Here is a 10,784-nt window from a genome sequence, read left to right as displayed (position 1 = left end):
ACAAATGATATACTTTATTTACATTAGTTTGTTCATATACACTCTTCCAGTTATGGTTTAGTAAATCCATTCTAAGAGCATATATAGACTCTGTTCTCACTCTCCTATACTCCACTTCATTATGCCCTGTCTTCTCCCTGTAGGTAAATTGAAATAGTGGCAGAGTGGCACTATAAGATGGTTGGTGATGGTCTGCTTGGTTTTGTAATTGTTGGAAAAAAAACTCATTCTGTACATTAGCTCAATAAAATCATCAGTCTTTTTATGTTTGGATTCAACAAATCTATATTGAAATCCTCACGGATGAAATTGGTCTTTGGAGTTGTTTTTGTGAACAGTTCTTCCATAATGTTGTTAAACATTTTACAGTGGGGCAAAAAAGTATTTAGTCAGCCACCGATTGTGCAAGTTCCCCCACTTAAAACGATGACAGAGGTCAGTAATTTGCACCAGAGGTACACTTCAACTGTGAGAGACAGAATGTGAAAAAAAAATCCATGAATTCACATGGTAGGATTTGTAAAGAATTTATCTGGAAATTAGGGTGGAAAATAAGTATTTGGTCACCTCAAACAAGGAAAATCTCTGGCTCTCACAGACCTGTAACGTCTTCTGTAAGAAGCTTTTCTGTCCCCCACTCGTTACCTGTATGAATGGCACCTGTTTGAACTCATCATCTGTATAAAAGACACCTGTCCACTGCCTCAAACAGTCAGACTCCAAACTCCTCCATGGCCAAGACCAAAGAGCTTTCGAAGGACACCAGGAAAAGTATTGTAGACCTGCACCAGACTGGGAAGAGTGAATCTACAATAGGCAAGCAGCTTGGTGTGAAAAAATCAACTGTGGGAGCAATCATCAGAAAATGGAAGACATACAAGACCACTGATAATCTCCCTCGATCTGGGGCTCCACGCAAGATCTCATCCCGTGGGGTCAAAATGATCATGAGAACGGTGAGCAAAGATCCCAGAACCACACGGGGGGACCTGGTGAATGACCTGCAGAGAGCTGGGACCAAAGTAACAAAGGTCACCATCAGTAACACACTACAACGGCAGGGAATCAAATCCCGCAGTGCCAGACGTGTTCCTCTGCTGAAGCCAGTGCATGTCCAGGCCCGTCTGAAGTTTGCCAGAGAGCACATGGATGATACAGCAGAGGATTGGGAGAATGTCATGTGGTCAGATGAAACCAAAGTAGAACTTTTTGGTATAAACTCAACTCGTCGTGTTTGGAGGAAGAAGAATACTGAGTTGCATCCCAAGAACACTATACCTACTGTGAAGCATGGGGGTGGAAACATCATGCTATGGGGCTGTTTTTCTGCCAAGGGGACAGGACGACTGATCCATGTTAAGTACAGAATGAATGGGGCCATGTATCGTGAGATTTTGAGCCAAAACCTCCTTCCATCAGTGAGAACTTTGAAGATGAAACGAGGCTGGGTCTTCCAACATGACAATGATCCAAAACACACCGCCCGGGCAACAAAGGAGTGGCTCCGTAAGAAGCATTTGAAAGTCCTGGAGTGGCCTAGCCAGTCTCCAGACCTCAACCCCATAGAAAATCTGTGGCGGGAGTTGAAAGTCCGTGTTGCTCGGCGACAGCCCCAAAACACCACTGCTCTCGAGAAGATCTGCATGGAGGAATGGGCCAAAATACCAGCTACTGTGTGTGCAAACCTGGTAAAGACCTATAGTAAACGTTTGACCTCTGTTATTGCCAACAAAGGTTATGTTACAAAGTATTGAGTTGTATTTTTGTTATTGACCAAATACTTATTTTCCACCCTGATTTACGAATAAATTCTTTACAAATCCTACCATGTGGATTCATGGATTTTTTTTTCACATTCTGTCTCTCACAGTTGAAGTGTACCTCTGGTGCAAATTACTGACCTCTGTCATCATTTTAGCTGGGGGAACTTGCACAATCGGTGGCTGACTAAATACTTTTTTGCCCCACTGTATGTTTGATCCTGGTGGGTCATGGACCCGGCTTGGGAGGTCTCTGTGAGGAGTAGGGATTATTATTATTATTATGATTATTATTATTATTATTTGGGGATGTGTGTTTTTCTGCACTATGCTTCTGTGTTCCACTTATATGTATAGTCGGGGTGTGGGTGTGTACATGTGTGGCTGGAGGACAGCCACATGCAGGCCTGATGGGTGTGGCCCTGCAGGAGGACTGGCCACGCCTGAAGTTCCTGCCACCAGTGTTGGGGAGTAACGGAATACATGTACCGCCGTTACGTATTTAAAATACAAAATATGAGTAACTGTATTCCGTTACAGTTACCGTTTAAAAAGGTGGTATTCAGAATACAGTTACTTTGTTGAAATAAATGGATTACACTGCGGTACTTTCCTGTTTCATATTTTGGCGGGTCAGGACCATTTGGGTTTTGTTTGACAGCGATGTTCTGTCGTTCCAGGCGGCATCATTACAGTTGCCATAGGTACAGGGTGACACGCTCTCTCTCTCTGCGACTGTGTGTTTCCTGGCTGAGAGAGCGCCTTTTTGATGTTGTTGTTGTGCTAAGCTATGCCGAGCAGTTTGGTTAGCGGCAGTGTGTTTCTTTTGGAAAATAAACGGCTGTGCTCCCTGGAAACTCGGGGAAGCAAGACCAAACGACACCTCTGTCTCCTCCTTGTCTGAGCTCACCACAATTGGACCCGGTTTCCACGCCTAAATAAAACACTGGGAGCCGCAAATACTTTTTGACGTCTAAAATGAAGATAACACTGTATATATTGTTTTTTACCTTTATGCTTTGTGTGAACAACTAAGGTGTGTTGCTTATGAAATCCATGAAGTGCTACAGAGAAAATTACATTTTATTTATGTAATTAACACATTTTGGTGAATGTGCAAATCGGGGCTGTACGAAGTCACTTTCATCTTTACGCAGGACTGTAAGCTGTCATCTGTGAGGCGTGAGCAGTGTTTGTTTTTAACATAGTTCACGGTGGAGAATAGCTGCTGACATAATGTGGATCCGAAGATCCATAATTGGCCTACCTCGGGTTGAAAGTCTCGATAAATGCACGGCGTTTCAGCGTGTACACCAGCTTCCGCGAGTATGACGCTTATTTTGAGCGATGAAAAAATAATAGAATATAATTTTATTTTTATATTTTAATATCACAATAATCTTCCAATTTAGAACTACAAGTTAAAAAAGAACTAACATAAATAAAATACACTTCAGCTAAATACTTCTAATTTATTTTCCCAAACCACGCAGAGCCGCACTAAAAGGACTAAAGAGCCGCAGTTTGCCGACCCCTGGCCTAAAGAATGTAGCCTCATGGGCAGTGTAGTCCATGCTGCAGGGAGAATGGACTGCCATACACATTATGTGTCTGTGAGCGTGAGGAGGGAGAAAAAAGTGAGTGGAAAAGTACGAGTTGTAATCGAGCAAAAACGGGAGCTGGAAGCATGTAAATATAATAATAACCACTGCAGCCAAGAAGAGTGCCTGACGAGCCCAGTTATAAGTAGCTATTAAGACTCGACTGTACAGTGTGTTCGTGTTTTCCTCCAAAACAATAAGTTCTGTTGGAGCAGCCTTTCAACGCCTCTCTCTGTCTCTCGCGTCTCTTGTAAGCAAAGTTGAGCCACACAACAAAGTAAAGCTATTTTTCGGCTACGAGCCGACACGGAATTAGACCTTTACTAAGGTCCCTTTACTACGGTTCAGAGCCGCGGACCTTCAGTAACAGTAATAAATCACACAGCAGTGGTACATTCATGTAGCTGTAAAAAGCATGATAATATATTAAGTAATCCAAAGTATTCAGAATACGTTACTCTCATTGGGTAACGTAACGGAATATGTTACAGAATACATGTTGGGGCATGTATTCTGTAATCTGTAGTGGAATACATTTTAAAAGTAACCTTCCCAACACTGCCTGCCACACACCTGTTCGTGATCAGGGCTCGTCGGGGGAGCTACTTGGGAGAGTGTTGGAGCTCCCACCGGCGCGGGATCATTAAGCTAAGACTCCAAGTCAGTGTGTGTGTGTGTGTGTGTGCGTAGTATTAGGAAGTGCGGATTGTGTGTGCGCACGGGTTCAGTGTTTAACGGCTGCTTCTGTTATTGTCCTGCAGGTGGAACGAGGGACCAGAAGGGCAGCACGCACAGGGTGTGCAGAAACACAACTGCCGGAAGCACGAGCATGGACGTCGGAGGGGAAGACACACATGGGAGTCTAGGGAGCAAACGGGATTTATTGTGCATCTGTTACCTCACTGTAAATAAACGCACTGTCTACACATAGAGCTCCGTGCCTGGGTCCTCCTTTTCCCCATACCCCCACGGTCTGCCAGCCAGACCGTGACAGGTGTTCTTTATACACAACTGACAACTATATCTCTCGTTTTTTTTCCATTCATATTCCAATATATTGTCTATAGACACTGTCATGCTGTCAACAATCTTATACACAAGGCTCTTTCCAACATATGGAGCCACACCTCCTCATGCAATTTAATTCATATCCATCCAGCTCAATATCGGTTACCTTATCTGCCATAAGCCATGTTTCAGAGATTGCAATTATAATGAATGTTTTTTAAACTGTGCCAAGTATTCTTTTATGTTCTGGAAATGTGCATATAAACTTCTGATGTTGAAATGAATAAGTGATATTCCTTGCACATGCTGAATTGTGTCATTAAACTGTTGTTCATTGTAATAGCAACAGTTAGTCTCCATTTTATTTAGTAAATTGTTGTCTGGATCAATCTCATTTTCAATTTCTAACATGTATATTGTGTTAGTTGCAATATATAACTGTCAACATCATTCACAGGACATCCTCTCTATAATAGCTGTAACATTTACTTTTTTACTGACTAGTACTTCTCCACTAGTACTACTTTTAGTTGCTTTCTCAAGTGTCAGCATTTTTCTTTGTTAGGTGTTCGTTAACATAGTTTTATCAGTTTTTGTCCCTGTTTAAGGAACTGTTTCTTTTGTTTTCTGTTAATAACATGAATTATGATGAGAGGTTTCTCAACTTTTCTCAAAAGTTTTTTCTTGGAAGAAAGTGATATACGTCAGTGTCCTTGCTTTCTAAATTTATACCCTTGTTTCAAAAAAGGCAAATACCTGTTGTTCTAAGGAGAGTTGTTCTTTCTCTGAAGGTTGCCTATTTTCTCCTGCAGTAACATTTGCACATGATCTGTGCATGGTTTCCAGCCCATTCACTATCAGGCCATTCATTCTGGAGTATTGTTCCAGCTCACAAACTCGAGAGAGCAATCCTTTTAACCCTCTCCTCGTTTTGCTTTTTAAGGTCTTTTATCTCTCCCATTAAGTCCAGAATCACTTTTTGGCTGTTTTGAGATTTTTGTCATTTCTTCAGACATGAAGTTAACTGACCTCTATATATCTTCCAGAATAACTGGAAGATATATAGAGAAAGCTCAGAGGACAGAGCCTTCTCTATCGCTGCTCCTAATCTCTGGAACAATCTGCCCCAGCACATTAGAGAGGCCCCTTCACTGTCCACTTTTAAAACATGTCTTATTAATACCCATTTTTACTCCTTGGCATATGACACAATATGACCCTGATTTTATTGTTTTAATCTAATGTGCTGATTTTATTGTTTTAAATGTAATTCTAATTATCATTTTTTACTATTTTATTTTTTGCTATTTGTGGTAATTTTATTATTTTTAAGATCATTTTAATTATCATCTTATTTTTTTAAATTTTATTTTTATTTATTTTTTCACTTATTCAATGTATCATTTCTGGCACGTCAAGTGTACAGCACTTTGTGTTCAGCTGGGAGTTGCTCTGAAAGTGCTATATGATTAAATTGCTTGCTTGCTTCTTCATTGACTACACTTTTTCTTGGTGGCATAATGCAAACAGTCTTACCTCTTCTGTACAAAGGCTAAATGCCTAAGCTACAACTGAAATTTCAGTCGGTTGTATTGCCTGGAGGCTAATAAGGATGTCTGGTCCTGGGCCATTGGAGCCTGATCCTAGCCTTGGTTGACTTTCCTGGTGGCTGATGGTGGAGCCTGGTTGTAGTCTGGTGACTGGGCCTAGAAACTGAACCTTGCCTGAAGACTGCTGATGAAGATTGCATCTGGTTGCTTCTGGTATAGCCTGGGCTTGCTTTTTTTTTTTTAATGCATGAAGCCATTTTTATTGCCAGTGTGTGAACAGAACTTCCTATAGAAGAAAAAAAATAAGCTCTGTCTGAGTTGTCCCCTTTGAGTCTAAAGGCCCGAGGAGTCGTTTCTGTTTCCCACAACAGGTTTTTTGAGTCAGTGCCTCTCATTGATAGTCCTAATGCGGAAAAAGAAAAAAAAAACCACCAGGTAACATTAGCTTAGAAATTAAGTCTTCAAATCATCAACTCCCGCGCAACACAGGGTTTTACGCTTCTGTTGTTTAGTTCACTTAGTTTAGTCCTACAGAGATTATGGGCTCAGTCACTCTAAACTCTGTTTCAAAATGAAGGATTATCCATGGTATGTTCATTGGCTATTGATTTGTGATTAACCAATGGCCAATTGGTTTCATAGTCAGACTTGCCCCTTCTCATCATATGTTTTTTTTTAAACCAACAATGGAAACACTAATCTCAAGGCTATTGTAAAATACTATCTTGAGTAGATACGTTTAGCCAATTCATGCAAACACCAGCAACATACCACCAGGTCAAGAAAAGCAAGTGTTTATCTTGTGAAATCTAAAAATAGACGTCATTTAAAATATGTCAAAGTGAAAGTGAACTCTCATTCTGTTAGTACCATCCTTTACATTACTGTCACCTTGTAATTCTGCTTGACTGTGAGCCACTAGAGTTTGTATTCTGAGCTTGAGCTTGTTAAGCTGAAAGACCAGCAGCCATTTCTGATTAATTGCATATTGTGCATAAATCTCTGGACTAGCATGCTATATAAGCGGCTGCCAACTCTGAGATCAGTTAGGAACGGTGTGTTTTGTAACATAAACAGAGCTATCATTAGAAAGTAAACGCCTATATCTGGTATTGATAGATAACTGATATTCTCATATACACATTTAATTTGATTAGCCACAGTTGCTTCTGTGAAGCTAATATCAATAAATTAAAGTCACGAAGATCTGAAAATGAAAAAAGAATCTTCTATGGCGAGGCTTTGAAGACAAAAAGTTTGTTTTTATTTAAAGATTTCTATGAGGCACAATAGTTATCATTTTTATCGTGAAAACACGGGCGAAGCGGCTACCTGGGTCACATGATACAGTGCTGAGGTTCAAAAAAGATGGAGAGACGACAAGATACCTGCAGACAACACAGTTCTTAGTACAGAGGCATGATCCAAACACAAAAAACAGAAATGATTTGACAGTCATTAGAATAACACCGAGAATAATTATGGAGAAACAGTCAATGAAGAACTAAAACATTTAACCATCATCCACCTTTCAGTCACTGACTGTTACATTGTGGATTAAAACCGAAACATCTGTCAGAATGAAATGAAACGTTTGCTTGTGTTAAGAAGCTAAATACAGCGTTTAGTTGCTACTGCAGGTCACAGCTTAGCATATGGCTTTAGATAGAAAATCTAACATGGAGACCTCAAACAGAGACAATAAAACCTCATCAAGTCTCACGAAAATACACATAAATGCTACAAAAGCTACATTTTCTTTGGAGAGGACAAATGAAATTCATTGACGGCATGATGGCTTTTAAACAGTTGGATCCTGGATTATAAGGAAGTTTTAATGGTGTTAAAGAAGAAAAACAGGAGCTAACGGTAGAAACAGATTCAAAGTGTGCACAAATTTTCTTTCAGATAAACATCCCTTAGTTTTTGTTTTGTTTTTAGAAAGTTTTTATCCAACAGCATAATGGAAAGAGAAAATGTTGGAGAAAAGGGCAGAAAGAAAGTAGATGAGAGAATCAGAAGAATTAAAATGATAAAAGTGGCAAAAACAAGGCAAGCAAGCAAGCAAGGACAAGTATTAAAAGGAGCAGCTGTACAAATAGAAGAAAGGGTCCAAGAAGCAGAAAAGGTAAAGAATTGATGACTTTTGATTGACTCCTTCAGGCACTGATTATGTTTTAATGACGCTACATCACTCAGTCGTGTTTCTGCCTCTCTACATTCATGGAGTCAAACTGTTCATTCTCACTGTGACTGGATCTGTGGTTATTCCCCCTACATGTTTAAATGACTGACACAATATCTTTGTAAACTGGTGTTTATGTTTCCCTAAACGGTCTGGAGAACATTAGCCCAGCCAAGCTCAGACTTTTTATCTTAATTAGGGGATTAGGATGGACCACTCTCCCTGAGGAAGCACTCCAGAGAAGTGCCCGTGGGAACCAGACATCCTGTGCTAGAAAGAAAGTGTGTTAGGGTCACGGGTGTCTCACACAGGACACCAGAAGACGAAAGCTTGTTTTTCTTCACAGGTTTCTGAAGAGCATCAGACAGACAGTATGCATCAGATGGTTCAACTCAATTTTGAAATGTGGTGGCACACTAAGGTGCTATATGTATAATCTTGTTTCTAGAACCAGAAGTACCATCTTTGGATATGTTATTAGCCAATGTGAGCTGGCTTTGTTGGCAGACTACATTAAGTAGCTTCTTTAGACAGTCTGTTAGTACAGTAATCACACAGCAGCCATGTTATTGGTCGGATAACATCATTAAAAGGCTCCAAACGGCTCCAACAGTACAAACAGAGGTCCAGTTCAGGGAGACCAGTTAGCGGAAGCGAAGCCTAGCAAACAGCTAGCAGCTATAGCCACCTGTGTCACTATCCACCTGTCAGTCAAAGAGGCCTCACCCCAGCAATGCAAACTTTAAACCTTAATACAATTTAAAAAGATGAGTTACAAACTAAAGGGTGAATACAGTATAAAGGCCAATTCAGTGATTGTATCAGGCTGTAAACATGTTTATTTCTGTTGTAAAGTGTTAATATGGGAGTCTATGGGTACTGACCAACTGCTGGCGCCCCTGCTGGACGTTAAAGGAACTGCAGCTTTTGGTACTTCCATGTTGGGTTTACTTTTCAGACCCATGTGTTGTCCCTTAAGCGATGACTTCCAATGAATTTTTGTTGAGAGAAAAGGTCTTTCTACAATTAAAATACAGAGAATAAACTGAATTCTTGCTTGGTATTAATTAATTTCAGGGGTAACCTTCTGATTTCTCATGGGTCAGCAGACTGAGAAGTCCCACCAATGTTCTCAGGTTTGTGGACTTTCAGCTTTTTCCACAGCTGTTCAGTTTCCTTAAGATCAGAAATTAAAGCCTCCCGTCATCATACACACATATTTGGGTCATTGTGCTGCAAGTGAGACAGACGCTCATTTTTGGAGCCTCAAGTGGACATTAGAGGAACGCCACTTGTGAATAAATTTGAATTTTGCACAAAGATCACTGATGAAGACAAAGAACAATCAGATATGAATCTGACGTATTAAACAAACAATACATTCATGCTCTCAGGCTTTTTTAAGGAATGGTTAAAAGGTGTCCAACAGTCAACACAAATCTAAGACAGGATGGACGTTCTCATGAAAAGTGATGTGAATAAAATGTGTTACAGCAGCAAAATTCAAGTTTACAACGAAACATGATGGCAGTCTCCTAGCTGAACCCGAGGAGGAGATGACAGGACAATAACAGCTCACTCGCTCAGAGAACAGCTTGGCAAAAATATTGCTTAAAGCAGGGTCGAATTTAGACTGCTGGGCATGTTTGAAAGGCGGTGGTAGACATTTGGAAACAACAGTTGATGATTAAAAACTCCCCCTGATACAAGATGAATCACACTTCGTGATTGCAGGTCTATTGTTAACTCTGCTACTTGGCAGAAAATTAAGTAATTTTACCCAGAGCGTTTCTGGAGATGAGCTTAAATATGTTTAAAGCACTTAATTTTTTGTCTAAACTCTTCCCTCAGCAACTGTCACGAATACCAGCAACACCAGGCAAACACAGCTGTGCAAACCAAACATCACATGTCCCAGCAGCTCTGCAGACTTCCTGAAACATGTTTCACATTGATCGTTCTTGAACAGATCCAGATTGAGAAGCTACTTCAATGTCTTCGCCAACATGTGGGAGCTGTGAAGATATTCAAATTAAAACTCCCTACAGCTTCTCCACCACCTGCTGTCTGCTGCTCAGCATCGTTACAGTTTGCAGACCGTTTAATGAGAAAAGCAGAGAGGCTTCAGCACCACCAAACATGGCTGCCTTTTCCACAGGACGTGACGTGGGGTGCCAACTGCTGCCATGGAGGAACGTCATCACGAATCAAAAGAGGAATTGCTGATGCCTTCAAAACAAGTGTTTGTGATTTCTTATTTAGCAAAATTTGAAACATAATTCTACTTAAATATGATGCTGTATTAATATAGATCAGCCATTTCCAGACTTGCAAGTTCAAAGGCCAACTTTCAAGTCTCAAAATCTCCTGTGGCATATAAGGCTAAGACGTTTACTGCTCCCAAAATTTTTAAACTTCTGATTCTTTTGTTGACTCGAGAAATAAAAGATAAAAGAATAACACTTAATTAACTTACATACTTTGCTATACTCAGGTGGCCCTTCAAATTAACATAAATCATACCAAGTGCAAAATTAAAATTTTATACACACAAATAAATCCTTCCTTATGATCCAGTATTAGCATGTGTATGACACATAATAATATGATACATAATAACTTAAATATTTTTATTTAATTTAGATCCTAACTGTTAAGGACTGTTAAGGAGGATTAAAAC

Source organism: Mchenga conophoros, linkage group LG17 (assembly GCF_057382185.1).
Source record: "Mchenga conophoros isolate Kocher_MC1m ecotype Shallow Benthic linkage group LG17, M_conophoros_male_GT1.1, whole genome shotgun sequence".
Taxonomy (NCBI): Eukaryota; Metazoa; Chordata; class Actinopteri; order Cichliformes; family Cichlidae; genus Mchenga; species Mchenga conophoros.
The sequence above is the reverse complement of the archived record's forward strand: the minus strand, read 5'-3'. Positions refer to the sequence as shown.